General features: G+C 44.1%; 1 protein-coding gene across 6 annotated transcripts in view; it reads left to right on the top strand.

Annotated features, from left to right (window-relative positions):
* The window catches only part of APBA1 (amyloid beta precursor protein binding family A member 1), a 200974-nt gene that overhangs the window by 104692 nt on the left and 69684 nt on the right, over positions 1-26598 (top strand). The window contains exon 2 of one of the 6 annotated variants that reach the window (XM_059656858.1): positions 24779-24891. The exons of the other annotated variants lie outside the window; for them this stretch is intronic. The gene's annotated coding sequence lies outside the window, so the exon portion shown is untranslated. The remainder of the gene's footprint in view (positions 1-24778; positions 24892-26598) is intronic. 6 annotated transcript variants of the gene reach the window in all.

Raw genomic sequence — 26598 nt, 5'->3', positions numbered from 1 at the left:
CACATTGGATCACTTGTCTTGTAAACTCCTCAAGAAGACCCACAAGGGCAAAGATCTTACCTCTTTTATTCCTGTTATTTCCCTAGTGCTTACCACAATGCCACACATATAACTGGAGTTCCATAAATATTTGCAAAATGAGTGAATGAAGAATGACTTAAAGTTTTATCCAATCCTCTATCATACACATGAATTTCCTTTGTATCATTTCCAATAAGAACCAACATTCATGAATTAATTGAAGGGCACTTGTAGCACAATATAGGGACAAAGTGAGTACAGAAGAGATAAAAAAAATAAGAAGAAGAAGAAAAATGAATGATCCAAGGTGAATTGGAGAAAGAGGAGGAAGACAATTTCAGAGAACATTTGAAAGGAAGGGAAGAAGAAGAAATCAATCTGACCTGTAGGGAAAGATGGCTGGTAGCTAGATGCTGCATCATTTGCCACAGAGCTTATTATTTTTATGCCTTAATTCCTCAGAAATTAATATCTGTGTAGCACTTTTGTTTGTTTATTTGTTTGTTTGTTTTAAATATTTTTATTGATTTTAGGGAGGAAGGAAGAGGGAGAGAAAGATAGAAACATCAATGATGAGAGGGAATCATTGATCAGCTGCCTCAGGCACACCCCACTCTAGGGATGGAGCCTGCAACCTGGGCATGTGCTCTGACCTGAAATTGAACCATGACTCCTGGTTCATAGGTCAACACTCAACCACTGACCACATTGGCCGGGCTCTGTGCAGCACTTTTGGTTACAAGTACAGTGTATGACATTTTGAAATAACTAAATGGCTAAATTCGTCAAAGCCGGCCATGTGAGGACGAATGACTAGCCTGTACCATAACCCAAAGATTTTATTCAGTCCAATATCGATAACACCATACACACCTCACCTAGTTTGTATCTTGTTACAACCATGTCAGCAGGACAGGTATAGTTACTATATTCCCATTTTTCAGATAGGAAGACTGAGTCTCAGAGCCTGTAAGTGACATGCCTCAAGTTCACACATCTTATGCATACCAGATTCCAGATTTGAATCCAAAGCCTATAATACATGATGGGAAAACTCAGTTCCAATTTTTGCAGCAATCCTGGGAAGCAAGTTACACAAAAGAAATTAGAAAATCTATCTCCTTTGTCCTAATGTAAGCCTCCTTTCCATGTTGATATCCTCGTCAAGGTGTTTCATTCTTTTTAAAATTACAAACTTATTTGAAAAGTCCTCCTGGTCTCTCTTCTTCCCACAGATACTGTGTTTAGTGGTTGGATTGACATGAGCCTAACCAGGGGTCCTCAAACTTTTTAAACAGGGGGCCAGTTCACTGTCCCTCAGACCGTTGGAGGGCCAGACTATAGTTTTTAAAAAAACTATTAACAAATTCCTATGTGCACTGCACATACTTTATTTTGAAGTAAAAAATACAAAACGGGAACAAATACAATATTTGTATTTGCATGTGGCCCGCGGGCCATAGTTGGAGGACCCCTGGCCCTAATTGTTTGTTGAAAGGTACTTAGCTCTGCATTTACCCCCTTTCACCACGAGGGGTCACCTAAAGGCCGGGGAGGCCAAGACCGCTGAGGGACCTGAGAAGCTGTAGAAGAGCTCGGGAATTAAAATGTATAGACCATGTCGTGTTGCCTGACAAGCGTGGAGTTGATGACTCATTGGACCACAGTGGCAGGGAGGGAAAGATTTGTGGGGTTTTAGACCCCCTTGGACAAGAGAGGGGCAGAATTCAAGAGGACAAACAGTGCAGAAGCCTCGCTGAGAGTCTGACTCTCCACAGAAGCATGTACTTCAGCTAACACTGCCCTACACACCGACAGGGCCCCGGGTACTGCACTGGGTGGTCGGACAATGACAGAAAGGGCCTAGCCCCTTCTTCCCCAAACCTGCCGCCATCTAGCAAGGCGACTGACTGCTGCCTTCACTCATACCCTCTGTGCTCCGCCTTAGAGATGAGATTGCAAGCAACCTGTGATGGCCTGCAGGGGGTTGGGTTGGTGTCGGCCTACAGGTTGCTCTGGAGCTTAGAAATTGCTTTTTTGTACACCTACCTGGCTAATTCAGACATGGGAGTCTTGTCCCTGTGATGCCCCTGTCTGCCCCCCTTCACCTTGCCCCTGCCTGTCTACCTCTGTGCTCCTGTTTTGAGAGCTCTGGTCACCCCCGCCCTGAGCGCTTTGGAGCTACAGCCACCGCTGTCCTGCCTCAGCAGCTCCTGTAACAAAGGAGACGTCAGCTACTTCTCCTCCCATGAGATCTGAAGTGACCTTGTTTGCCCCAGAGAAAAGAGCCAGCGGGCTTTGAGAAGGTTGGGGGTCCCAATGAGCAGGATGCTCTAACTGGAGCACCTCACACAAGGCTGGCCAAATGGTGGTGGTGCCCGCAGGCTCATCAGCACACACCCCTGTCCTTTCTCTGCCAGGGCTTCAGTTCCTCCCCCATCCTCCCCTTTGCTTTCCTATTTCATCCACTTTCCCATTTTACCCGTGTCTTCCCACGTTTCCTTCTCATTGTTTTCTGCACACCCGCCCCCTGGTGGCCCTAACAGGAACTGGGCGGTGATGTGGGGGCAGAATTCGGCCCTTAAGCAGATGTTGCTTGGCTGGTGCTTGTTTTAACGCCAATTGCATTCGAAGGTCTTTGGATGGGTGCGCACTGTTCAGTTCGTGCCACGATCCCGCCACTGAGCCGTCGTACCTACAGCCGCATTCATTTACCTTGCCTGCCTGGCGCCGAGGCCGAGCTATCTTATGATTAAAACGTGGCTCTGCTCATCCCTGGGGGCTCAGGCATCCTGGCCGCCTTTCCCCCTTTCATGGTTCCCGCCTGTTAGTCTGTCAGATGCAGCTCCTGTGCTGGTCAGCAGACATTTCACTGATTAGCTTGCTTAAAGCATGGAAAACAGTAAGAAGAGCTTGCAGCCTCTGTCAATCTACTTGCAGCAGTTTCCGGCTGCTGCGGTGACATCATCACAAATGTAGCAGCTGAAAACATCAAAACTTTATTCCCTTATATTCTATCCATCAGAAGCTGGAACGGGGCTCAGGAGCTGACAGGAAGGTGCGGGCCGGCCTCTGTCTCCTGGAGGCCCTGACGGAGGCCCGTTTCTTTGCTCATTCAAGTCGTGGGCAGAATCCAGTACCTTGCAGTTGTCGGACGCAGGTCCCCATCTCCACGCTGGCTGCCAGTGAGACTGTTCCCAGGTTCCAGAGGCCACTTGTACTCTTGGCTCATACACACACACACACACACACACACACACACACACACCCCTTCTTCAGGGTCAGCAATGGGGGGGGTCAATCCCTCCTGTGCTTTCCATCGCTCCTCCTCTTTCAGGCTCATCTCTGACGCAGCTGGAAAAGATGCTCCACGCTTGAGGACTCATGGGATGAGGTTGGGCCGACTCAGATAATCCAGGGTCATCTCTCCCTCTCAAGGCCCATCCCTTACTCACATCTACAGCATTCCTTCATGCCAGGTAACATCTGCACAAGCCCAGGTTAGGGCATGGACACCTTTGGGGGCTGGTGCTCTGCCGACCACACCAGGGTCCCAGCCCTTGGATGAGTGTATCTGAAACCGGGCCTGGGGTGGCCCTCTGAGTAAAGCACCTGACGAGGGACAGGGAAAGCTTGGACCTCATTCCAGCCCTGCAGCCAGGATGCTGGCCAAGGCTGGTGAGCTTCGATGTTTGCTTATTTGTTTTGTTTTATTTTTTTATATTGCCAAGATGTCCAGCTTGAACCTATCTTAGAAATTGAAAATGATAAAAATTAATCAATATTCTAGTAATCAGGGACCTACTTATTATTCTTAATTACAAAGAGAAGCCAGGTTTTATGTAGGGTAGCAAGGTGTCAAGCCAAAAAACAAAATAGACAACAACCAAAGCAAACCGGTGGTTCTGGGCTTTCCTTACAGCGAGTGGTGGTCAGTGGGACACGGTTTTGGTTGAGGAGCTGTAAGTGGAAGTCACCAGGCAGGGATTCTAGGAAAGCTTTTTGGAAGGAGCTGATTCAGTGGATACCTGCCCTTTCTTGCTCTCTGCCCTGCTCCCTCTGCTTGCCTGGAATACAGATGTGATGGCAGGTGCTCAGGCTGCCATTAGAAAGTGTGAGGATGAGGGTCAAGCCCTAAGCACGGCAGAGTGGAAAGCTGGAAAGAGCCAGCATTGCGGGTAGCCATACCAGCCCTGGACTACCCACTCCTGGATTTCTTCCCTAGGAGAGAAAAACATGCCACAGTGGGCTTGGAGAGGGGAGGGAGCAGGGGGCACTCTGTTGCTAAGCACCCGAATTTAATTCCCCACGGGTCTCTGTGCTCTAACGACTGATTCTTACCCTAGAGACTCACAAGATTCAGAAGTGTTTTCCGGGAAATGAATTTTGAAAAATAACTTTTACTTGATAATGAATTTCACTCTATCAAGTGATTTCAAAAAAAAAAACAACACCCACTTTTAAATTGCAATCTCTTTCACATACTTCATATCGTTTTATAATCAGAATAACCCTGCGAAGCAAGTGGTCAGACATCGGCATTGCTTTCATTCATAGCTCAGGAAGCAGAGGCACAAACAGCTGTAGCAGCCTTCCTATGGGCCCCACGTTCTTATTTATGTCTTTTGACTCTAAGCCATTTGCTCTCTCCTGATCCTCACTGTCAGGTTTATTCCTCAGTGTTATATTTTAAAAGAACCAATGGTTTCTGATGCTTTTTTTTTTTCTTTTGCCTATTCTGGTGTGTATTAATATGGAAAAACTCTAAGGTTATTCTTCTCAAGGTGCCCTCTCCCCAGCCCACTGAAGCTAGTTCTCATGAAGGAGGCACTGGTCATATCCACAGTGGAGCCACTCCCAAAGGAGGTGGCCATGCCCTGGGAATGGCTGTAACCTGGAAGCCACCACTGAGCATTGCCCTCTGGGTTCTCTCCCTCCCCCAGCTCTCTCTCTCTCTTTCTCTTTCTCTCTCTCTCTCAGCTACTTCACAGCCCCAAAGTAGATGGACCCCTGACTAAGAATAACTCACTCTCATTCTACTAATGCAATGAACCAGCTGGTCGGAAAGCTTGCCGGGTCTATGGCTCGTGGGTTAACCTGAGACAAAGGCAGAAGGGTGGTTTTTATGATGATGACACAGAATCCAGGCCAAGTACAAATGACAGCTCAACACGAAGGACACCCTCGCATTCAGATTGCTTTGTCCGCCCGAAGGACTGAAGAATTCCCAGTCCAGATTGTGAACTTAGAAAGGCTCACAATTATCTTGTATACCTTCAAAGATCATAATACTTTAGAAAATGTGCAGACTGCTGAGGAGGGAGGAAGAGTGTGTCCCACCAGCCGGAGCAGGAGAGCTCTTCAAACGCCTGCCTTTTCTTTGAAGCGGTGACAACTTTGACCCGAATCGTCCGCGGCATTTAGAAGCCCCTTTGTTGAAGGTCATTCATTGGCAAATTGACTTAAACATCCCGTTTTCAAATTCGGTCCCTTTTAGCATTGAAAATAATGTTACTGCTGAGTCCAAATGGTAAGATTCGGGACATTGAAAAATCATCATCGTGAATGCAAATTGGCAGGGTGCTTCCTACCTTGTGCAAGGCACCCTGAGGGTTTCCAACTGAAGTGGAGGCTCGGTCGCTGCCATTACTGTGTTTAGAATCTAAAGGGAGAGACAGATTAAACACCTAAAAAATAATAAAAAAAAAAAACGGCTCAGTGCGTTATGGCTCTTTGCAAGCATCTTGTTTGAGTTAGCAGGTGTCTCCTGCCCAACATGATCCTGTGTTCCTGTTTGGATCGGTTAGAATGGTCAGTTGCAAGTAATAGAAACCACCTTAAGCTAGATTAAGGCGGGCAGAAAGCGGAGGCAAGAGGTAGTAACAGGATATGTGAGTGTCTTATGGATCCAAGAACATGCATCCAGTCAAAGAAGGGACCAGACAGCTGGCAAGCACCCAGGCCGGTGTGTGTTTGTTTTTGCCGTACTCTCTCTCACCCGCCCTTTCTCTGTGTCGGCCGCCCTGTGCCAGGGAGCCCATCTCCCTCCAAGCCCATTTGTGCGAGCTGGCTAGGGTGACTTTTGTTTCTCCGCATGAAGCCAGCCCAGATTAGAATTGAAATCTTAGTCCTGTTGCTGAATTTCTGCAAAGAGAACTGTAGCTTCTCATGGGTGAGGGGGGAAACCCTACGATCATGTGCATGATAGAAAAGCAATTCCAAGGAAAGGAGAACTGTGAGAAGCCCACAGAGAACCCACAGGTGTCATCAGTCTGACTGGGGGACAAACCGTTGGTCTCACTGTGGGCCAAGGCCCTGGTTGGTGAATGGCTGGTGGGAAAGGAGAGACTCCTACCTATGGAGGGTCCACCCTTGAAACCATCCACACAGATAACAAGCCTTCTCCACAGACGGAATGAATCGTACATCCTGAGCATACGGCCTTAGGTGTTTTCCAGCTGTGTGTAGCTGCTCGTATAATTAAAACAATTTCATTTTTTTAATGTGTTACTGAATTCTATCTTTTAGTAATCATGTATCTTTTGCCATCACTGGGCACTGATAGTAAAGCTACCCCGTGTGAGAGTTCCCTTCATGCACGGTAACGGAGGACCCTGAGTGTATGTCAGGGGTGGACTGGGAGCCCAGGTGTGAGGGTTGGCTGGGATGTTCAACAGGGAACTCTACACATGACTTTTCCCTTATTAGTCCCCGCTCCATTTTTTCTTGTAATATCATCCATTTTTCTACAGCTGCCTTACTGCATGGAAGTATATGTATAAATATAATAAATTGGTAGAAAGCCAACTTATTATATTTATATTACTTTCAACTCCATTTAATGACAGGAACTGAGCCAACAAAGAGTTGATAAGGTCCTTTGCAGGGTGCCATAAGGAACTGTAATGCATGACTTGTAATTTGCATGGTGATTATTGACACATGAACAAATGCTTTTAAAGTATTTAAAATATCCCTTAAAGGTACCCTAAGTACTGAAAGTACTGTTTGCACCATTTTACAAATTCGTCATGGATATTGCAAAGGGAAAGTTCCATTCCAGCCTGAAAATAACAGTAACAATAAAATAATAGTAGTAGAAGCTAGTATTATCATGGCAGTTTCTTGATACAAAGACACCACACTTTATCACATCTTTTATTCTTGCAACAAATGTCAATACTGTATCCACCCCTGTTCTAGGGAAGGAAATTGAGTTTGAGAGGCCTGCAATTTATGTCAAGTTATTTAGATCCAAATTAATGTGCTTTGACTGTTTGTAAAATGCTCCCTTAAATGGGAAAAATGATGACAGAGAGATCCAATGAACCCATTAGCTTCACTGGGGAAAATTCAGACATTGCTGGCCCATTGAAAGAGCAGATCCACAGCTTCGTCATTCAGACCAGATCCTGGGGAAAACAGACTGCACGTTCCGATCCCAGGCCCTCCGTACCTGCTTTGTGACCCTGGGAAAGGCACTCTGGTTTCCCCCACTTAACGTTGGAGACAACTACTTCCATATCATTGGCATAGGGATTAAATAATCTTTAAGTGAGCAGAGAGTCCCTGGAACATAGGAAATGCCATCTCAGTGCTTTTGATTGGCCTGGGGCCTGTGTACTTGGTGCGTTCGCCAAGGGCTGTTGCCAGTGCTAATTCTGTGAGGCCGCAGCCACACCCGTGGGCAGCCTGGAAAGGCAGCAGGGTACAGCATGAAGTGCTTCCTCAGCCCCATCATCATCACTCTCTAATGCAGCGGTTCTCAACCTGTGGGTCGTGACCCCTTTGGCGATCGAATGACCCTTTCACAGGGGTCACCTAAGACCATCCCGCATATCAGATATTTACATTACGATGCATAACAGCAGCAACATTACAGTTATGAAGTAGCAACGAAAATAATTTTATGGTTGGGTCACAACATGAGGAACTGTATTTAAAGGGCCAGAAGGTTGAGAACCACTGCTCTAATGGTTTCCAGACCTCTGTGTTCTGCCTTGAGTGGGGAACCAACGCAGCTGCTAGGACCCCAGGCATGGTGCAGGCTGGGGAGGGCAGGCCAGATGGGGAACCCCTGCACAGCCCAGACTGTGACGACTGTCAGGGGCATCCCTCCAATTAGCTGCCACAACCCCTCTCAGGACGCTTCCATTTTAAATCCATTCTTGAAAACTAAAGAACCATAACTAATTGGACAATACAAGAAGATTTTGTTCCAGGGACGGCGGCACATTCAATGGAGTTTGCAGAGATTTGATTGCACCCCGCTGTGCAGTGGGCTGCCGGGGCCTGCAGAGCCTCTTAACCTCGTTGTGCTGATTTCCCTGCAAGGACGAGGCGTGCCGGTTCACTTGCCCTCTCCTTCTGCCCCAGCAGTCCTCACAAGCTCAGTGCTATTTGTGATTCATTTTGATTTGGTTCAAAGAAATACAACTACAGAATTGCAAGGGTGACATACTGCTTTTCTGTAATTCAGGAGAGATTATCTGTCTTAAGTAGAGTGACCATTCCATCTATCACCCAAACTTGGATGCTTTTGAGCACAAAAGGAAACACTACACCTACTAAAATTATATCAATTGCCTGACCCCTGCATGGCTCAGTGGTTGAGCGTTTGACCTATGAACCAAGAGGTCACATTTTAATTCCTGGTCAGGTCACATGCCCAAGTTACAAGCTTGGTCTCCAGTGGGGGAGGGAGTGTGTGCAGGAGGCAGCCAATCGATGATTCTCTCTCATCATTGATGTTTCTGTCTCTCTCTCCCTCTCCCTGCCTCTCTGAAATCAATAAAAATGTATTTTAAAATTATATAAAATTTCTTGGAAGACAGCTTAGCAGTTTCTTAACAAAACTAAACATACCCTTTCCAAACATATCCAGCAATTGTGTTCCTTGACATTTACTGAAAGAAGTTTAAAACTTGTGTCTGCACAAAAACATGAACATGGATGTCTATAGCAACTTTATTCATAATTGCCACAACTTGGAAGCAATGGATAAGTAAACTGTGTTACATTCAGACAATGGAATATTACTTAGCACTAAAAAAAAAAGAGCTATCAAGCCATGAAAGGCTATGGAGGAAACTTAAATACATACTGCTAAGTGAAAGAAGCCAATCTGAAAAGGCCACATACCATATGATTCCAATTCTCTGCCATTCTACAAAAGGGAAAACTGTGGGGACAGTGATAAGATCAGTGGTTGCTAAGAGTTAGGGGAGAGAAGATGATGAAAAGGTAGAACACAAGGGAATTTTAGGGCAGTGAAACTATCCTGTATGGGAGATACAAGTCATTATACATTTATCAAAATAAGTACATCAAAATGTACAACACAAAAAATAAACCCTGATGTAAACTATGGCCTTCGATGACAATGATGTCTCAATGTAGATTCATCTACTGTAACAAAAATAGCACTCTGGTGGGAGATGTCATAGTGGGGCAGGGGAGGAGGGAGGTTTATTTACTCTACTTTCTGCTCAATTTTGCTGTGAACCTGAGACTGTTTTAAAAAATAAAGCCTACTTTTTAAAATTATATATTTTCGGGCACATTTATTTATTAATCAGTTTTATTATGAATAGATATATTTTGTAACTATTTCAAAAATAAAATTAGTTTTTATAAAAGTAAAAAATATTTTAAATATAAACTGGGATTGTCCCAGAAATCAGGTATCACATTAGTTTCAAGCAACATACTCTGATTTGAAACTAACAAGAAAAAATTAGCATGTTTATTAGTAAAGTAGAGGCCCGGTGTACAAAATTCAGGCACCTCAGCCTGGCCTGCCCCCTCTCACAATCCGGGACCCCTTAGGGGCCTAAACCAGCAGTCAGACATCCCCCAAGGGGGTCCCGGATTGTGAGAGGGATGTCCGACTGCTGCTTTAGGCCTGATCCCTGCAGGCCTGTGGGAGTGCACTGACTACCAGGAGGCAGCTCCTGCCTTGAACATCTGCCCCTGGTGGTCAGTGCACATCATAGCAACTGGTCAACCAGTCGTTCTGGTCATTCTGTTGTAAAGATCACTTAGGCTTTTATATATGTAGATTGCTTTTCTATCATATATTTCTCCTTCTTTGGGGGCACATATGCTATCAAGCTTTCCCCCCTTTTTTCCCTAGGGTTTTATTACTAATTTATTGAGTAACTCATACTGTACCCATACTCTGCTAAGTGCTTTACATACATCAAATTAGTCCATACTAAGTAGAGGCTTGCTCATCCATTCACTCAAACATCTGTATAGGACACTTGTTAATTGTCACACACTGTTCCAGACCCTGGGAACACAGTAGTGGTGGGGAGGAAGGCAATAAACAAATAGGTAATGTGTCAGGTGAAAAGTGCTATGAAGAAATAAGAAAAAAGTAAGAAATCTAGAAATACTAAATAAAATGAAGGAAAAAAATAGAAAGGTAAACAGGTGGTGACGGGGGATTGCTATTTTAGATCGTCGGAGAGGACTGCTCTTCAAGGTGATGCTGAGGAGAAACATGAGGAAATGACAGGAATAAGCCATGTGACCATCTGTGGGAAGATCATTCTAGACAGAGGGAACAGAGACTGCAAAGGCATTTTTGGAAGAGCAAGGACACTAGTGTGGCTGAGCAAAGGTTAGCTGAGGGGCGCGTGGGATTCGAGGTCAGGGTGGCAGTGGTCAGGGTGACCCGATTGGATGAGGCCCATAGATCATTGTAAGCATTTGGGGTTTTGCTTAGTGGGAGACAGGAAACCACTGGAGGAATTACATGATGTAATTTGCATTTTGGCAAGATTGTGGAGCCTGGAGACAGGTGAGGAAGCTTTTGAAATAGTCCGGGTAAGACGGGCAGGGGTTGCAGCGGAGAGTGTAAGAAGTGCTTGGTTGGTTCTTGATCTGCTTTGAAAGCAGAAAGGACAAGAATTGATCTGATATAGGATCTGAGAGAAAGGATTTAGGGGTGACACCAAGGTTTTGCCTGAGCAACTGCAGGAAGGGCAGTGAGGAAGACGGTGGAAGGAGCAGGTTTAAAAGGAAATGTCAGAAGTTCACTCTTAGACACGATATTGAGGTGCCTGGCAGGCTTCCAGGATAAGAGGGCAAGGAGGCAGGTGTCGACAATAGTTCAGGGGAAGGCTCTGAACTGGAACTGTAAATGGGAGGACTGTCATTGTGTAGGGCATGTATAAGCCGGGCGTCTGCCTGAGATCACCTGAGGGGACAGGGTAGACGGTGAAAAGAAGGGTCGGAGGACTGAGCTCTCCAATGGGAAGAGACCTGGGAGATGAAGAGGAGCAGCAGGGCGGGGAACCAGAGGAAGTGGCGTCCTGAAGCCAGGAGAGAGAGAGGGTGTGATCAGCGGTATCAAACCTGCCCACGGTCAAAGCCAGTGACTGCCACATTTTGCAATATGGCGCTTGTTGGTGACCTGGACAAAACCTGATTCAGTGGAGTGGTCGGGGTGAGAGCCCAACTGGAATGGCCTTCAGGCAGAACAGTAGAGAAAGGAGAAACCAAGAGACAGGCTGAGGCGGGTTGATAACCTTGTATGTGGGAGCCCCTCTTGTATGCGGCAGAGCCCGGATTCTAACTCCGATCTTTCCTACCCAAAGTCTGGGCAGTTTACAGTAGAGGAGAGAGTCCTGGGTCAGGAGTCAGTGCATCTTTGACACTAAGTAGCTATGTAACCGTGAGAAACTCATCATTCAACAAATGTATCTGAGGTCCTACTGGGCGCCAGGCACCGTGCTAGGCGTGAGGACTGGGTAACCCAGACCCCTGACCCAGACTAGGGGGTGGGAAAGGAAGTTAAGGATGGCTCTGAGAAAGGTGAAGTGCTCTAGTTCTTCTCCTCATAAACAAATGGGCAGGTTGGGTCAGGAAAGCCCTAAGTTCTTTCTTTTAATTATTTATGATTTTTTTATTGTTGATGGTCTACATGCTTTTTTTAATCCTTGAATTCCATAGATGAGGGATATAAGTGAGTCCTTTCACCTACAGATTAGGAAGGGGAAACCAGCATAGACTTCCCAGCCTCTCCGGGGTGTACCGCCGAGGTATTTTCAAGATGCCATCTGCTAATTAGAATTTCGAATCGAGAGAAATGTGTGCAGGCACTTTGTGTGCTGTTAGAGCAGCAGATTAAAAGCATTAGAAGTGGCCTCATTCACTTCCCAAACTGCTCACATTGATTTTATAATTTTCTGCCCATGTAAGTGGCCAGGTCCCATATGGAGAGGCTGGGGAACTACTGGTAGATTTTAATGAGATTACCCTCGTCAACCAAGGAAAAAGGTAAAAAACCTTTCATAGAAAAATATAACTGTGGCTATGTGTAGAGAAATAGAAATTCCTTGGAGTTGAAGGGAATTACTAAGATTGGTGGGGAGGCACCTGGAAGTAGCTACTAAAATTTGAACTTGTGTTAGTTTGGATGACATGACTTGGGGTCTGGCATCTGCTTTAACATAATCCAAGAGGAGGGCGCAGTGGGTCGGGGCATGGAGGCTCAGGACTGGCCTTTAATTGCGTCCGTAAGGCTTGCAGCCTCTCTGTCACATGAAGAGAATAATGACTCTATTCCCTTTTGCTCTCCATATGTTTGACATTTTCCATAATAAAAATTGTTTTATCATGTGTATTTCTTTCAACCAGCCATCTAAACTTTTAGGAATTTATTCCATAGAAATAATTGTATCAGCCCATATGGGTGTGTATCAATGAGGGTGTTTATTGAAGCACTGTATTGAAAAATATGGAAATAACCTAATAATCGTTAATATGAAAATGGTTATGTAAACCATATATATGTTGACATCATTAAACAGAATAAATTAGGGGAAACAATCTTATACAACATCAAGGAAAACTCACACCCTCTACCTAATCTTTTATTCTTAAGTATGGACAGGATTCACCAAATATGTGGAGAAAACTTGCAGCACAAAAGAGAAAGGCCAAGATAAAGAGAAAAAGCCAGCCCAGAGGAAAGAAGACAATCGAGGAAACTTCGGACAAACAGTAGCTCTCAGTAGTATGTTCAGAGAGAGCCATGAACTCATAAAGTCCATTTTTAAATGACATGAAATCAGATAATAAAAAAAGAATGAGTTCTTAGAGATTAAAGATAGACTATCCAAAAGTTCAACAGAAGGGCTTGAGGAAAATAAGCTGAGGATATTTAATAGAACATAAAGCGAGAAGAGAAAGAGGTGGAAACAGTAGAGAAAAGAGAAGAGAAGTGGAGGACCAATCCAAAAGCTCTAATACAGTCACTAGGGAAAACAGAATGGACGTTCCTCAAAAAATAAAAAAATAGAACTACCATGACCCAGCAATTCCACTCTGGGTATTTAGCCAAAGAAAATTACAACAGGATCTCAAGGAGGCAGCTGCACTCCCGTGTTTATTGCAGCATTATTCACAATAGCCAAAAGATGGAAACAGGCTAAGTGTCCATCAGTGGACTAATGGATCAAGAAAATATTATAGATATGTTGTGTGTGTTTTTCCAGCCATGAGAAAGGAGGAAATCCTGCCATTTGTGACAACTTGGATGGAACTTGAGGGCATTATGCTAAGTGAAATAAGTCGGACAGAAAAGATATACTGTGTGATTTCACTTTCATGTAGAATCTAAAATATCTTAACTCATAGAAGCAGAGAGTAGAATGGGGGTTACCAGTGGCTGGGAAGTGTGTAAAATGAAGAGATATTGGTCAAAGGAAACAAACTTCCAGTTATAAGGTGAATGAATTCTGGAATCTAATGTGCAGGAAGGTGATTATAGTTAATAATCCTACCTAATAAAAGGGTAATATGCAAATTGACCCTAACAGAGGAACGACCAGGAACGACTAGTTGCTATGATGTGCACGGACCACGAGGGAAAGGCACTCAATGCAGGAGCTGCCCCCTGGTGGTCAGTGTGTTCCCACAGGGGTATCTCTGCTCAGCCACAAGCTTGGCTGATGCTGTGAGCACAGCGACGGTGGCAGGAGCCTCTCCCGCCTCCTCAGCAGCACTAAGGATGTTCGACTGCGGCTTAGGCCCGCTTCTGGGCTGCCAGAGGAATGTCTGACTGCCAGCTTAGGCCCCATACCCCAGGCAGCAGGCCTAAGCTGGCAGGTGGACATCCCCCGAGGGGTCCCAGACTGTGAGAGGGCGCAGGCCAGGCTGAGGGACCCCCCACCCTCACCCCTGAGTGCATGAATTTTTGTGCACCAGGCCTCTAGTACTGTATTATATACTTTAAACTTGCCAGAGAGTAGATCTTACATGTTCTCATCACACACACAAAAATAAACAGTAATAATATGACATAATGGAGGTGTTAGCTAACACTACGGTGGGAATCATTTTGCAGTATATAACTGGGTCAAATCAACAGGTTGTACACCTTAAACTTATACAAAGTTATATGTCAATTATATCTCAGTAAAGCTGGGAAAAGAAAAGACTCCAGCATATGAGCAACAGGAGTCTCGGGAAGCAAAGCCAAAGAAAATGGCAGGGGAACAGGAAGGAAATTACCAAGGAGATAATAGAACATTCCAAAAACTGAAGAGAGACACAAGCCTTCAGATGGAAATGGCCTACCAAGTGCAGAAGACAATGATTAATTAAAGAGTTAAAGCCTCATTCTCCTGAAATTTCCAAACATTAAGAACAGGAGCAATATGTTGAAAGGTACCAGAGAGAAGAAAACTACAGGAGGATGTGAATTAGGTGAACAGCAGACTTCTCAGCAGCAGCCTTGGATGCTGGAAACACGACTCCAGCATGGTCCTCAGACCAGTGGCAGGATCATCATCCGGGGCCTCTCAGCCATGCAGAGTCTCAGGCCCCAGCCCCGGCCCACCAGTGAGAATCTGCCTTTTAGTAAGATCTCCAGGCGACTCATATGCACACAAACAGGCTAGGACACAAAGGATGATGACTTCATCGTATGAAAAATAATGATGAACATAGAATTCTATGCCCAATGATCAATTGAGTATAAAGGCAGAATCAGAGCACTTTAAGGCAAAATACAAAATACAAAAAATGTACCATTCGGGTGAGTGATGTTGGTAATGGGGGAGGCCATGCATGTGTGGGGACAGGGTATATAGGGGACACCTCTGTACCCCCCTCTCAATTTTATTATCAAGTTAAAAATACTCGAAAGATGGTATTTTAAAAAAAGGCTAGTATTTAAAATTACAAATGTAACCAATAAAAAGTATAATTTTTAAACATTGGGAGACATAAGGAAAGACTAAGTGAACTAAATGCTACGTTTTCATCTTTCATCATCTTTCATAGCAGGAAGTCAATAGATGTTGCCTAAATTAGCTCAGTAAATTGTGATGTATGATGTAGATATGGAGCGAAAAGCAGAAACAGGATATGTTTTCACCGGATCCGCAGTGATTCTTTTCTAGAGCGGAGCGTTAATGACTTGTTTTGAGGCCCCACTGAAATGTTCCCTGCGCTGATTGATGAGAATAACATAAACAAGTCCACATCGTTATTGTAGTAACACATTAAAGGTTCACTTACCGGCAGTGGCAGTCCAGTGCAGTGTATTTCTGGTCAGTAGGCAGTTTTCCTCCCCTTGGTTGAATCAGAGATTCGGGCCGTTGGTTTTCTTGTGATTCTGGTATCCTGCAGGTCCCAGACTCTTACTTGGCCAGTGGAAGGGACAGGCGAGCAGGGAAAAGGCAAACTCCCTTCTTCAGTGACCCAGCCCAGAAAGGGCTGCTCGCTTCCCCTCTCCCCTCTCATTCCCGTGGAGAGAACTGGTCCTGGCCCCGCCCGAATAGGGAGGGCTTGGAACTGTGGCTCTTGGTGACCGTCTTACCTTACAGAGGGTGAGCTCAAATTTTTGGTGGCAACAAACCATTTCTGCCACATCCTAGCCCAGGGGTGGGCAAACTTTTTGACTCGAGGGCCACAATGGGTTCTTAAACTGGACTGGAGGGCCAGAACAAAAGCATGGATGGAGTGTTTGTGTGAACTAATATAAATTCAAAGTAAACATCATTACATAAAAGGGTACAGTCTTTTTTTTTTTTTAATTTTATTCATTTCAAACGGGCCGGATCCGGCCCGCGGGCCATAGTTTGCCCACGGCTGTCCTAGCCACATCCAAATAGCTATGTAGAGATGGCACACACCCCTTACCCTCTCCTCAGAAAGGACATGTGGATGCTGGACACTGGACAGTCAGGTGTCCTGTGGCTAGAAAGGATGGCGTGTTGATCAGATCTGCTTTGAGTTGTTTGAATGTTTTTAATTCCTTTCCCTTGCTCTGGTGTCATTGAACCATCATCAAAACCACCATCGCTTTGTAATTGTTTTCTGTCATTTAGGAGATCTGTCTTTTGTACCATAACTAGATAGCATGTCCTCTTTGTAACTTAATACATTGGCATCTTGGTGGAAGGAGGTGTGAAAAGAGAAGAGGCAGCATGCTGCTCCCTGCTGGCAGCTTCCTCACCTGGGGGACTTAGAACAAGCCCTTTAACCTCTCCACTCATTGGTGTCCTGACCTGGAAGATGAGGGACTTGTTGGGCTTTACCAGCCCTTTCAGTTTCAAACTTTTGTTCCCTTTATAATTCCATCCATCAGTGAACTGATAACAGTTGAGTTTCTGGAATGCAAATGAGAGGCCATAGCCTGAGTTATAAGCATAGTGACTCTTCAATCCTTTCCCTCCCCTGCAGTCTGTCAACAAACCTCACTCTTGAATGGCGAGGCTCAAAGAGAAACAGAGGTTGAGTAACAGCATGGTAGCAAGAAGGCTGGTGAGAAATTTCCATCGGTGGCAGGAGAGGAAGGTTTTATGGGATTCGGCTCGTCAGCCCCACCACAAAGCCCTCCTCAGCTAGAAAGGTGATAGAGTCCCAGGCACTTCACAGTTCCCCAAGCAGCCACCTTCCCCAGGAGGGAGGCAGAACTGGTTATTATTTTCATGGCTTTCTTAGTTTTTTTAACTATAGGTTCATGGTTCAAACATCAAAAAGTACAAAAAGGTAGAGGGTGAAAAGCTTTCACCCCACCCTAGTCCCCCATCTGCCCAATTCTCCTTCCTCAACCTCCCCCCAAAAGAAATAACTACTGGTATTAGGTCATTTCAGAGAGGTTTGCACATATACATTCTTTCCCCCTCTTCTGCCTTTGTGATGATTCTTGTTACTCTCTGTTCTGACCTTGTGTTAATTTACTATACCAGGGAGTTCGCTCTATTATCTGTACAGAAAGCTCACCCTTTTATGTTTCTTAGAATTATATGTATAACATATTTTACAAATTTCCTAATATGGACATTTTAGTTGTTTCAGGTCTTTTGTGATCACAAGCTACGCTTTAGTAATTTAAAGTTGTACGAAAGGCATTTCACACACTATGTATGAATATATACATAAATTCCTCAGAGTGGCAATTTTGATACTTTCAAATTACCCTTCATTTGCCCGTTTTCTACATGAGGACAGGTGCTAAGAATGTGATTGCAAATCCAGGGATGTAAACAGCTTGTCTGCGCACGGGTGTGATTTTCCTGAGTTGGAGCTGGCTGGGGGTGGGTAACGCCAGGTCAGACAGGTTGGTACTAGAAGCTGAAGCGGGCACCCATGTGGTGGGCAATCGGAACAGCAGCTCACCCAAGCGCAAGCTGCAAGAGCGAGGCTCGGTCGCAGCACAGCGTGCTGGGTAGTCACAGTGGCAGATGTGAGCTGAGCGCCGCCGGTGTCTGCACAGGCACTTTGTGAGCCAGAGCCCAGGGCCTGGATACCAGCTTGTCAGAGGCTCCGGAAATAGCAGTTACACACGCATCACAAAATAGCCTGTGAGCCAGACTCCCTGCGCCTGTGGGATTCCTGCCACCACACCTGCATTCACAGGGCCTTAGGATTGGGACAATGTCATTTAAGCTCTAGTGAGGGGAAGGGGGGTAGTTTTTAAAAGTGGAACAGCCTTGCTTGCCTATTTTAAATAAGGAGATATATATATTTAAACATAATATATAATTTATGTACAGGATGTCCCCCAAAAAAATATATACACACTTTAACAGCTGATAGCTCAATTTTGAGAATGAAATGTATTTTAATAAACACCGCCTTTATAATTATTCAAAGTGTGTGTATACATTTTTGGGGGGGACACCCTATATTTATGTTACATAGGATATATTTAAATATAGCACATTTACATTATTTATGTGTATAATATTTATAAAATATACCTATATATCTATACTTAACATATACACGGGAGTGGGCAAAAGTAGGCTTACAGTTATAGTACAAATAAATAAAATTAAATTAATAAATAATAATACAAGAATAAACTCTGGGTTTTGCATACTAACAACTGTCAACCTACTTTTGTCCACCCCTATATATTATATTAACATGCATAATATAAAGTATGTTTTTATATATATAAATATATATTTAAATAAGGACATATATTTATACATACGTTATTTCCTAGAGCAGTTTTAGGTTCACAGCAAAATTGAGCTGAAACTACAGAGTTCCCTTCCACCCCCATCCACACATGCGGTCTCCTCACTGTCAACATGCTGCACACGAGCGCGCATTTGTTACAACTGATGAGCTACATTGACAGCATTTTCACTCATTCATTTCTTGGTTATTCATTATCTCCTGTTATTTGGAGAGAAATTTCTGATAACATGAGAGAAGTCCTGTGGCTGACGACTGAAAAGGAACACGTGGGAAAATTAGACCAATTAGGTAATTGTGTGATGAGCAATGCAATCATCATCCAAAGTCCATAGTTCACATTAGGGTTCATTCTCGGTGTGGTACATTCTAAGGGTGGACAAGTACATTTTTTTATTCTTGAATAACTCTATGCGGTGGATGCTATTGCTACCCCCATTTAGAAGAGAGGAAACTGAGGCACAGTAAAGTGAAGTGACTTGTCCAAGGTCCCATAGCTAGTAGTGTTGGAACTGAATTTGAAGCCAGGCAGTCTGATTCAGTGTGTTTTTAACCACTATGCAGCCTCTGACTCAATTCCCGGCTCTTACTAGTACATTCTCTTTCCCCTCCCCACCCCTCCTCCAAGTGGCAGTAGAGGGCTCTCTGTGTTCTTACTCTGCAGGGCTTCCCCATAGCCTCATTGCCGCTGGAGGAATCTTTGAGAGACTCTGCTGTTCTCTGCAGCAGAAGCCTTGGGTGTTGAAGGGCAGGAGCTGTGGGTTGGCTGTAGCCATGAGCATGAGAGTTAGTGGTGTGGGGGACAGAAGGGAAAAGGGAGGGTGAGGCTGGGAGTAACTGAGAGGGGAAAGGAGCAGGGACAGTGACTCTGGACTCCAGGTGCAAAGACACCTGAGATTAAAGGACAAGGGTGAAGATTGCAGGAGGGATGAACATGGGACCAATCCCCTTGGCAAACGGCTGACCAGACAGTATACTACTTGGTTCTGGGTCACAGCAACAACCAGCATTTTCACTCATTCATTTCTTTGTTATTCATTATCTCCTGTTATTTGGAGACAAATTTCTGATAACATGAGAGAAGTCCTGTGGCTGACGACTGAAAAGGAACACGTGGGAAAATTAGACCAATTAGGTAATTGTGTGATGAGCAAGGCAATCTCTCACCTCAGTCTTCGCTACGAAATCATCAGTAAAATCGACACTATTTTTGTTTGATTTTTTGTTAATCCTCACCTGAGGATATTTTTTCTACTGATTTTTAGAGAAAGTGGAAAGGAGGGAAGAGAGAGAGAGAGGTGAGAGAGAGACACATGGATTGGTTGCCTCCTGTATGTACCCCAACTGGGGCTGGGGATAGAATCAGCAGCCTAGGTACATGCCCTTGACCAGGAATTGAATCCATAACCCTTCATTGTGTGGGCCAATATTCTACTTAGCCACATCAGCCAGGGCCACACTATTTTTTTTTAAATATACATATTTTTTTATTGGTTTCAGAGAGAAAGGGAGAGGAAGGGAGAGAGAGATGGAAACATCAATGATGAGAGAGAATCATCAATTGGCTGCCTCCTGCATTCCCCACACTGGGGATCGAGCCCACAACCCAGGCATAGGCCCTGACGGGAATTGAGCCCTGACCTCCTGGTTCCGTAGGTCTATGCTCAACCACTGAGCCACGCTGGCCCGTCTATGCTATTTTTTTTTTTTTTAACAAATCAAATTAAAAAGAACTTTCTTTGGAGAAGCTTGTGTCTTCCCTCAAGGTGACGGAGGAGCTCTGGGTCCTAGAAAATCAGGTTTGAATTTCACTGATCTGTACATATTAGGGCCTAAATGAGATCAGTTAACTAGAAGAAGAGTGTAGAGTGCAGATGCCCCATCTCTTTACATTCTAGTCAGCAGGCCCAATGAACTCTTAAGAGTGTCCAGACGATCCATGAATAATTTTAAGAGAAAGTCGTTTCCTTCTTTCCCCACATTGTGTTTCTTTCCCTGATAACTTTTTGTAATGTGACTAAATTGAGAGAGTTGATTATTGTGGGAGGCTTGGAATCAACATGGGGTTTCTGGCTCATCAAATTCAAATTTAAGTCATCACCAACATTGCTACCTAATAGTTGCTTAATAGATTTGGGGAGTTATGAAGCCATATTGTCAGGGAGCAAATCTTTTGGGATTCAGCTCTTTTTAATCATCTCATTTATATCAGATTTGGGGCATAACTGAAAAAATGTTTGAGGACTATGCCAGCACACTGCTGCTTTCTTGACCTGTGAATAAAAAAAGAAGCTTGGAAACAAGAATTTAATTTGAAGCTTCATAATTAGGATCGTGGCTGGCATTCTGGTGTGAATTTTAAAAGAAAATGCTAGAGAGAGCTACAGCAAACTTGAGGGAATAGAAAGAAGCAAGTTAACTGACTTTCTAATGAGCCAAATAATTTGTAAAAGTAACAACAGCAGTAAATTTGAGGTGATGTGGTCTCAAAGGAACGAGTACACTTTAATGAATTACTGTTCAATTCATCCTTGGCCTGATATTCACGTTCCCATCAGCGTGAAGCACTGAGCCTCTGACAACTAACAACTGACCTGATTTTAGAGATTTACTGTCTTTACCACTATAGTATTATGTCTATGGCTCTCTGTGTAATAACAGAAATATCAGAACGATGGCTGAAATTGATTATAACTGGTGATTTAATAGCCCTGAACTGAAGGTAATGTAGCAACAAAGATAATAAACGTGGTGGTGTGAGGAAGAAAAGTTGTGCAGGGGCGTCAAGAAAGGGATTTAACGGGGAAAATGACAAAAAGGAAGAGAAAAAAGTGCCAAGTTTTTGCAACCCTCAATAAATATGGGTTATGTAGATATGTTTGACTTATCCCAGGGGCATTTCACAAAAACTCAGATAGACCTTTAATTGGTTTTGATTTCCAGAGAATACCCTTTGAGTTTTCCATAAAATTTGTAAGAGTTCCCCTCTGAGTTTCCATGATTGCCTTAAGCTTATTCTATGCATCTTATTGGAATCAGAATAATAAATGAATTAATTGATTGTTAAAGTGCTAGACAGAGGGCCAGACAATAGGAAGTCTGCATACATTCAGAACTTTCTCTTTAATCAAAGGCTGGGTCGTGATGAGAGCTTTCGGGTTGGCCCGTCTGAATGAATCCAAGTGGAGGAATTAATTTTCCGGCCTGGTTAAGTGGTAGCCACAATGACACAGATTTCAAGGTGGGTGAAAGTACCCAGCCTGATTCTGTATTAATCACAGAAGAATGTGTTCGTCCAAACGGCCTCCTGTCCCTCTGTTCACTCTACAAGAATAAAAGCCTGTGTTAAAGATGTGGCCATTGGCCAAACCATTGTTAAAGCCCTGTTTTGGATTTGACTTAGGTGCTTGAACCAGAGCCTTTTCAGTAATCTTGGCTGCTGCACATCTTCAACCTTTAGGGGTGGGTGTGACATTTGGGGAGCAGCAAACAGCATTCCCAGCAAAATCTTGTTAACAAGGTGGGTGATAAAACTGGGTGATACCCTCTGAAGTTAAAAATCAAATATGGCTAAATATGACTGTAGAATATTACAAATGATTAACTGGTAGCTTCAAAGCCCTTCAATTAACTTGTAAATCCATTCCAATATAGGACTGGCCAGAGTGTCTTGAGCAAAGGCAGTGCCCTTGGAACCTGTTAGTATAGAGTCTGCCAAGGTGACCAATCTAAAAGGGATTACACCAATGTAGATGTTTGTTTAAAAAAATCAATTGAATCACTTCATGGGCTTAGTGAAATGTAATAGGAAGAACATGAGCAATGAGAGCCAGATGGGTCCACCTCCACCCCTTTCAGCTCTGAGTGACCTTGGACAATTCATTTAAGCTGTCTGAGCTTCTGCTTCGAAATTAGCAAGTGGAGATCATAATTTCCATTGGGACTGTTGTCAGGGTTAGGAATATAGCATGTAAAGCGCCACATATACTGGCCTACACATAGTACAGGGTATGTGGTTATTGTTTGATGGATTTATTTATACCCAACCTTATTTCAAAATGGATGAAGTGCTTGTTTTCTGTCCCTACATGGCCTTATTCAGGAAAGGGTAGCATTAATAAATAGACCATGTTCTCAAGTTATTTATATTAACATTGTTTTAATTTTTTCTTTTTAAATACTATGTTAACTATATCTGCTAAGTAATAATTATGATGTGGACAAAAAATGCACTAGTTACTGTTAAATAGCACTTATACTAGTGAAGTGTCAGATACTGTTCTAAGTATTTTATATATAAACGTATCACATAATCCTGTGATGTAGGTAATATTACTATCCCCATTTTAGAAATGATAAAATTGGAGCTTTTGCTATGAGTAAGTTATCTAAAGTGAAAGAGCTAGTAAGTGATGAAACCAGGAAGCAAATTCAGGCAGTCTGTTGCCCACACCTGTCCCCTTAACCATTGTCATGCTTCACTAAGTATCATTGGATGATCCTTTAAGGATCTATTTGATATCTGAAGACTACCAAGCACCATTCATGGCTAACGCTTATAAATATGGAGGGGACTAACCTTTGAGGTAAAAAAATCAAATATGACTATGGAATACTGAGAATGATTCGCTGGTAATTTAAAATCCCACAAGTTAACTTTGAAAGCTGTTCCAATAAGGGCGTGGCCAATGCGTTTTGAGCAAAGGCCTTGAAACACGTGTAGAGTCTACCAAGCCTGTGAGAAGAATCAGGACCCACTCACCTGTGTTGAGCAGGTGCCAGAAGGCAAATTCAGTTGCACGAATGGACAAAGGTTCCATTCAGCAAGCTAGTCACTATCTTTAAGGGATATGGCAACCATCAACAAGTGGCCATCCAGACAAGCTGTTGGCATTCTTGATCCAGAAAAGGGGTATCCAAGGTGATGAGGCAGCGAAAATTGGGGCAATCTGTCCACGGGGGACAACTCAAATCACAGGATGGAAGATCAGGGTCCAGATCCTAATTCTTGGGGGAGGAACAACGCTAGGTCTAAATTGGGATTGCATAGAGACTGGGAATGGGCTGAGCCTATCGTTGATGGACAGTAGAAGGTTAAGCAGCCTCACTGTGGGAAGAAAGGTGTAGAGCAAGCATGTCAAACTCACGGCCTGAAGGCCGCATGCCTCGTTTATTTGGCCCATAGAGGCTGCAACACAGAATCAGGCTGGCTTTTATGCCTATTATGCTTCCTGTGTGGATTTCCTCCATCAATTCCCTGAATGCTGAGTAGCCTGGGGAGAGGCAGTGCAGTGCATCTAGGAAGACACAGCGGAGTCTGGTGCAGTATTTCTTCTTAGGGTGCCACCTTCATGATTTTTACTATAGCTATACTGTTTCTTGTTTTACACTTTTATTTAATTTAAATAGTTATTGATTTATTTCTTTGTCATATACCAACACGAGTATTACACTTTTGGTATCAGCTAGGATCCCAGTAGGAAATAGATAGGGCACTCAAATTAGGTAACATGCAGGGAGACCAAGAGATGAATAGAAGGACTACTTACAAAGGGGTGGACTTGTGGGATCCCACTACCCCTACTACCCATAAGCCCGAAGGGGAGGGGAGTGAGCCATCAAGTGAAACCATGTGGAGAGGGACCATTTGACAGGGGCTATGCCTTCCAGACTAGGGACATTGCCAGCCTGAGATAATATTGTAGGGAGGGAACTGGGAGAATAAATATCCCAGCCTCAGTCTCCACCCTTTCTCTGATGTCCCATCAGAGCTCCCCATTGGCCAAACCCAGACAGAAGCCAGAGGAACTGGGAGCTCTTGAGGCAGCCCAAAGAGGCACAGAGCAGGGTGGAGAAGGTACCAAGTGGATCTGGAGGGGGAAACTGAAGATGATCAGCTCACACATCTTCATCAAAGTGGGCTAGGGTCAAGGACTCAGCCCTGAGGTCTAACCACAGAGACCTCCCTCAGGTTGGCATCTAGCCATTCAGCAACATTCCTTGGGTTCAGGTACTCAACTTACTCTGAAACCATTACCAATACTATCTGTCAAGCCATGCTTTACAGTTTCAGGCACAAAAGATATTAGGGGAAATGAAATTCCATTTTGCTGAGGTAAGACGTTCTGTGTGAGGAGGGTTTTTCTGACTATGTGAGCCAATTTAAACGAAAAATGATTTTAAGGAGGAGTAATGTGTGTTCTGTATCCACCTTGGGTCCCATCCAGTATCACTAAATTTAACTTCCAAATGAATCAAAGGAGGTTAAGCTTTAATGAACTGTGTTATTCTTTCTTGTTAATAGATGCACTATGTTTAGAAGAGCCGATGATTTGCGTGGGCCTCCTGGTGTCCTCTGGATTCCCTGTAGATGTTTCACAATTGATCTACCTCCTGGAAAGAAAACGTATTTATAGGGTAGGGGAGATAGATAAGAATATCTGGATATTCTTATGCTGTCATCCTTTTTTTTTTTTTAATAAAACAAGAATCATTAATCTTTCAGCCTATGCAGATTGTGTGTGTGTGTGTGTGTGTGTGTGTGTGTGTGTGTGTGTACACTACATCCAGGGTATAATCTTATTTGGCAACCCCAACTGTTTGTTGCTATGGAAACTAACATATCACCCCAGTCTCTGTGTCATTGGCAGCCCCTCCAATGGCTTGGTGGCAGACGTCCTGTTGACTGGAACAGTATGTGTGCAGGTGGGATAGAATAGGCCAAAGTCCCAAGAAATAGGACTTTCCTTCCAACTCCACTGGGGGGAGATGAGGACCATTCATTAAGTCCATGGGAAGTAATTGTATTTCTTAAATATATGCAAAAGAATGAGTACTTATATAAATGGAGTCATGTTCATCCAAGTTTTTTTCAGGAGAGAGGAAAGCTGGGAGTCTTCTTTTCCCACTTCTCCACCCTCTACCTTCATGTTTTTCCCTACACCTGCATTACTACCACCCCGCAACTCCCCATACCCACCAACACAATACCCTTCGGTGTAACCACCTGGTATAATTCATTTTGTTCTTTTTTTTACATTACATTTTGTCTTCAGTATGCTCCTTCTTCTACTTCTTGATGTGTTAAAAGGGAGAATTTAGTGGAAATTCTTATCAGTGACTACTGAAGGACAGATCAACCAAAGTAACTTACAGCCTTCCCTCCTATTAGTCCCAAACCAACATGAACCTCAGCTAACATTATGAGATACCGGGATTCAACTGCTGAATCATTAAACGTTTTATTTCTAAATGGTGCACCGCAGTGGCGTTCCCTCCCTTTGTTCCCCTTTTCCAGTCTGGCTGTGGAGCCTCCCAGAACCAGGGGTCAGAAAGCCACCTGAGCTCCACTCCTGGCAGCCTGGATTCCCTCACTCCTGCAGCCACGATGCCACAGCCTCACCTCTCCGTGTTGTGAGGGCTCCTGCTGAGAGGACTGCCTTGCCTGTGTATTCCAGGTCAGCCAGCCTTTGTAGAGGCAGAGGAATCTTCTTTGACCAGCTGCTCCTTGTCCTGCTCTCTCAGCCTCCAGAGGTACATGGGTCATCACTAAGGACATTGATCGGATGATGGCACCCCTCTCTTAGGCTGTAGGCCCCAGGATGCTTATGAGCTCGTGAGGTGCAGAACCTGTGTGAACAGCAGCACTTACATGACTCACAAAGGTGATGCAGTTGCTGTTGTCGTTGTAGCTCCAGGCTCCTTTTGTAGCTTGAACCTATTTCTACTTTGCACTGATCACCAGGTATTATAATCACTGAAGAGTCTGCCCTGGAGGGCTGGGACCACGAGTTAGAAACTTTTGTAGCCCCTTTGCCTTGCACGGTGCATGGCACATGTCCAATAAATGCCAACTGGATCAACTCATTCAAATGCAGGGAAATGTTGAATTACTACAATTCTTCGGGCACTTAGAGCATCAGAAGGTGGATGAGGCTGTATGGGTGGATGAGGCAGCAGAGATTTGACATGGAGAGACAAACTGAGTGCTTCTCCAGAGGCTGAGCATGCCAATGTCTAGAAGGCCCCAGATACTGGGGGGGAATTATTTTCTTTTTAATCATGAAAAATGCATTAACTACTTTCTATGTACCCTCTGTGCTTGGCACTGGGAAATCTATAATA

Source organism: Myotis daubentonii, chromosome 11 (assembly GCF_963259705.1).
Source record: "Myotis daubentonii chromosome 11, mMyoDau2.1, whole genome shotgun sequence".
NCBI lineage: Eukaryota > Metazoa > Chordata > Mammalia > Chiroptera > Vespertilionidae > Myotis > Myotis daubentonii.
The sequence above is the reverse complement of the archived record's forward strand: the minus strand, read 5'-3'. Positions and strand labels throughout refer to the sequence as shown.